The sequence below is a fragment of the Aptenodytes patagonicus genome, chromosome 2 (assembly GCF_965638725.1).
Source record: "Aptenodytes patagonicus chromosome 2, bAptPat1.pri.cur, whole genome shotgun sequence".
Taxonomy (NCBI): Eukaryota; Metazoa; Chordata; class Aves; order Sphenisciformes; family Spheniscidae; genus Aptenodytes; species Aptenodytes patagonicus.
Genome location: NC_134950.1, coordinates 59,179,231 through 59,184,712, shown reverse-complemented (window position 1 = coordinate 59,184,712; position 5,482 = coordinate 59,179,231).

Here is a 5,482-nt window from a genome sequence, read left to right as displayed (position 1 = left end):
TTCCCTCCTAACACATATTCTTAGAAGCATTAAGTATGCAGTGCTGATGTGTTGCTTGACAGAGGCTATGCAAGCATTAACCCGAGAGATGCGTGCACAGAAGTTAATTCCTCTCACGGCGCTCAAGGAGAGCCGTAGGGCGAGGTTTTAAAGCGCTGCTCTTGTGCTCCGGTATTGCAGCACATCGGCAATGCCAGAGGTGCGGAGCGCGTCTGGCGCTTGCCCTGGCCGGCTGACTGGGATGGATGGGGGAACTCCAGCATGGCCAGCGTGCATCCAGCAGGCAGCACAGGCACGCGTGGATCTGAGTGCACGGGGACAGAAACCCATCCCAATGTAGGACTGCCCTCTGTTGGCAAGCCAGGCCGGCTGAGTCTAGGAAGGGGGTTTTTTGTGTATGGGCAGGACTCAAGTTAGGGCAAGTTACAGCTCCCCAAGCCTTGAGCTGCAAGGCGGTGCAGGGTGGCAAGACAGCCAGGTGCAGCCCCAGGCAGCAGCCGTCTGCTAGTCACACCGGAGGCATTTCAGGACAACAAGAGCAGGAAGGGATCAAATGTTGCTAGATCAATAACCGCATCAGATTTTGTTAGACTGCTTCTGTACAACCCTGAGAAGGAAATAAACAGATACCTAAGGGTCTCGCGTATGCACGCCCCTCATTTCTTCATACAACTCTAAGCAGAAATTAAGAAACACAGCGATCAGGATTTGCAGAAAATATTCTGCTTTTGCATGGCCTTAAGCCATCATATGTACTTGCCCCCTAATACACCAGCATGTGCACTGGCTGTTTGCTTTAAAAAGGGATTGAATGCAGGTGTTTTGTCATAGCCTCTCAGGCTTACACAGGTAATGGCACCTGAAATGTCCCCAGGTGCATGAGGCAGAACAGACTGAATAATCAGTCTGAAAACAGGCCAGTTTAAAACTTCCAGACTGACCATGTCTTTCAGAGCCAACCACTCCATTAGGCGTTCTTGATCCCGATGCTGGTCAGAGATACGCTGTGTCACACCGTGCTGCTTGCCCTCTGGCTTTGGCAGCTCATTTCACTACTGAACAGAATCGGGGTGAATGGAAATTTGCCCACCTCTGAAATTAAAATCCAGAAGTGTTGGTAACTGCCAAAAGGCATCTCTCTCAAATATCACGTGTAGTATCTGTGTGGATTTACAAATGTTTAAAGATTCAACAGTGTTGCTGCATAGTTATGTTTGTTTGTAATGACCTGCTTTTTAACTTCTCTCCCTCAAAGCCCTGTATTTTATACAGATAAAGAGCCAGAAAAAAAATTGCCAAGAACTGTTGTTTTCTAGGAAACAGAGGCAGCAGTCCAAATTCAACGTGGGTAGGAGTAAAAGGTTTCTGTTGGTTAAAACTGACTTACATATTTTCTATTCATTATTTTCTAATTATCAACATGTGATATGAACACCAACCAGTTCTGATTTTAAGGATTTAAAATGAATATACTTGCCTGTCAGCAGGTGGCTCTGTGTTAAGAGTGAGCTCTGTTCTTGATGTACGCACGGAACTGGAACTGTTTCAAACAATCTGTTTTATTTTTTAAGCCAACAGGAAGATAATAAAGGCCTATGATTTGTCAGTAGGAAAGATATTTGTCAGAGGAAAGATAAGTAAATTAAAATCTCTTGCTTGAAGGGAACTGTGGCAATGCTGACATTACGCTGCTAGAGGAAACGTCTAGTCATTTTAAGAGTAGCCGTGTCAGCTCTGCTAGATGTGCAACCAGGTTTTCAGGTACTGCATCAAGCATTTTATTTCTGTTTGAGGGTTTGGATTTTTGTTTTCTTTTAAAAATCCCTACTACTTATATAAAGGGCATTTTTGAAGTATGATGTCACTGAGTGACAACAGTGTTGGTGGAAGCACTGGAACATAGGATCTTATCTATTTTACTGCAGTAAATAGGAATTTTTCCATTTCTTTCAATAGGAGTAGGATTGGCTCCTCAGCACTTCATGGTACCAGGCTGGGGGTTGCTGCAGTGGCTCTCTGGCAGGGCTGCAGATCAGCTGGAGTCTGAAGCTAATCCAGCTGCAGCAACGGCTTCGTGGATATATAACAATATATCCTTGTTTGAAGCTGTTTGTGTAGCTATCAAAACAATGTTTGTGATCTAGCCCAGGAAGCTTTGCAGCTATTGAAGGTAAAGGTCGACTCAGGGATCCCCTGCACCCTGAGCTGTGCGTGTGACTGTTGTTTCTCAGTTTGGCATTTTTCAGTCTTTCTTTGGAAACCGAATTTGCGTGCTGCTCTGCACATGCGTCTTGTCCAAAGGAAATTACAATTTAAGTAGATAAACAATGTAACATGTACTGGATAAATGAGAGGAATGTGCTTTCCCAGTATTTCAGTTTCTTATTTTAATGATGGGAAGCAGTTGTCTTTCGTAAGCAGGTGAGAGGATCCTGTGCAAATGTATATTTAAGAGCCTTTATGAACATATGAGAATAGTGAACTTGAGTTAGGTTTTGAGAGAGAAAACTGGCTTATACTGGATGACTGGGCTGTGGAGAGAGTACAATGTTTAAGGAGTGGGCAAAAAAGGAACAATATGTTAGCCACAGCTAAATATTCCCGGCCATTTCCATAGTTCAGCATATAGGTTGAATTAAATGTACTTACAGCACTTATGCTGAAGATGTTTTGATTTTTTTCATGAAATTCAGAAAGAAACTACATCCTTTTCTGAAATTCAGTCTGACATATCTTCTAGTCATACTAATCCTGTTCTGCAACATTCTGCTTGGCGGTGAATTATTTCTCTGTAATTAGAGCTTTATTTTCAGTTTATTTGGGGATAGGGGGATTTCTGTTTGTTTTCAGTATTCTACTCCACTCATGGTATTGGTTTACCTCAGGTTAACATAAAGCCAGGCTTTAAGGGAGCAAAGAAGTAAATCAGATTCCTGAGGTTCCCTGTGTACCTTACTTTTCAATACAGCCTTGCAATGGCAGAGAGCTACTGCTTGTCACATTACTGTCATGCTGCATTGCAAAGAAGTTTTCCAGTCTTTTGGTTACAGACTGGTGCTACTTAGCACATGTTGTTCAGTTTGCTCTTTTTTAAGTTTTAAAGCAATGAAGATCAGTTTAGATCTCCAGGCGTCCTAGGGTACAGTTGTTTACTGCTAACATCTGTATGCTGGTGATGCATATTTTCTTCTTCCTTTGTGTCTTGGAAGAAGTGTTGCCAAAGGGTCCTGTAACAGCCACTGAGGAGGGATCACAGAATTGCAGAATTGCTGAGGTTGGGGCGCCTCTGGGGATTGCCTAGTCCAACCTGCCTGCTCAGAGCAGAATCAACTAGAGCAGGTTGCTCAGGGCTGTGTCCAGTGGGGTTTTGAGTATCTCCAAGGATGGAGACTCTTGCCTCTCAGGGCAATCTGTGCCAGTGCTCAGTCACCCTTCAAATAAAAAGCAAACAAACTTTTTCTTATGTTTAAGCAAAATTCTTGTAGTTCAATTTGTGCCCATTGCTTCTTGTTCTGTCACTGGATACCGCTGAGAAGAGTCTGACTCCATCTTCTTCGCTCCCTCCCACCAGGTATTTATGTACTTTGATAAGATCCTCTCGAGCCTTCTCTGCCCAAGGCTAAACAATCCCAGCTCTCTTAGCCTCTCCTCCTATGTCAGATGCCCTTAATCATCTTAGCGGCCCTTTGCTGGGCTTGCTCCAGTATGCCTATCTCTCCCCTGGTACTGGGGAGCCCAGAACTGGACCCAGCACTGCAGATGTGGCCTCACCAGGGCTGAGCAGAGGGGAAGGGTCACCTCCTTCAACCTGCTGGCAACACTCCTCCCAGTGCAGCCCAGGACACCGTAAGGCTTCTAAGCCTTTAATTGAAGTCATTGCCCACAGGAACCAAATTCTAGATGAAATATGGAGAATACTGCCTGTGGGCCCCTAGGTAAATGCTCCAATACATGCAAATTTCTTTAATACTGTGAGATTAGCTAGTGTAATCAAAGGGAAAATATCAGTCCTTCAGCACGTATGAAACATCCCGATACTTGCTCTGTAAAATCTGACAAGCTCAGCAAGACACACTGCAAAGGAATCAGCCACCGACCATTTTCCTGGAGTTTACAGCTATTTCCGCTCTTTATTCTAGCAGAAAGCACCATTTGACACTAGGCCAGCAAGCCTGGAGGTATAAAATGTTCTCCACCAGTGAGCCGGTGAGGGGTGCAGACACAAACTGGGATAGCTCCAGGAAGCTGAGCACCGTTTGCTTACAAGAGGAAGCACTCGCTTTTCAGAGCACAGGCATCTTTGTGCCAGTGTTCACGGAGAAAATCTTCATCCGTCTTGGATGGCTAATTACAGATGCACTTATGTACTCCATGATGTATGTAGCAGAAAATATTCGCAGCATTTTACAACAGCTGGTAGGGAAGAGAGTCCACGTGTTTAAGCATTTTGGGGGATTTAAGTTTCTGGCTAATGTACTGCACTAGCTGGGCTATGAATGCTTGCGCTCACACGGAGAGCTGCCAGACACGCATGCTGAGCGAAGTTTCGTCTGGCTAGCAAGAAAAAACGAAGGGAGGACAAACTCCGGTACAGTTTATTTCGGTCAATATGTGTAGTTAAATAGTTTTAAGGCTGCACTTTGACGAAAACTTTGAACTCACATAATGTGGCACCATCTGTGAACGGAGCCGTCCTGCCTGCCCCCTCGCTACCCCCTTTGGTGCCTGAAGTCAGCTGCTTGTGGTGGCCAGGGGCTGAATTGGCTTGGGAAAATGATCTGTCTGTAAAATAATCCCTTTTTTGTTTACTGGGGTACTTTACAGGCAGATCACTTCACTCATCTGGTCCACTGGAAGGGTTCAGAAATGTTTGTACTGGCACACGGGCGGCAGAGGAGGTGGGGGAGACAGGATTGCTGCTCCACACACACGCATGCCAGTTTAGCACACTTGAACTACAGCCCAAATAAAATCCAAAACTGCATCCCGGGCACAAACGAGAACTTGTGAATGGGTTTCTGCACCTCTCCCTTCCCACCACACTTGGCTCCTGGCTTCGCAAATCGCTGGTGCGTGCCACTGAAGTCGATGCATAGATTTCCCTGCTTTGACGAGCTCTGGGACGCCAGCGCACACCCGCCCTAAGTGGGTCAGAGACTTTCTTTGTACGAGCAGGCTGAGCTGCTGGGAAACCTTGCTGGAGCCATGCTCCTCTCCCAGAGTGATGAGGGGGACGGGGTGAGGAGGGGGAGCAGATGAAGTGGGGCTGAGCTTCCACCACACTTGATCCACTGCCAGCATAAGCTTCCTTACCGGGCTTACGGCCACGGCAGAAGTCCGAGTAAAGCCCCGGCTGCTCCCACGGCTGCCGAAGCTAAGTGCCCTGGGATCAGAGCGGTGCCACCAAGCTCCGCATCTGTCACTTGGATCTCTGCAGTGCTGAGAAAGTGGGAGGAGGGTGAATAAGAGACAAGTGAGCCTA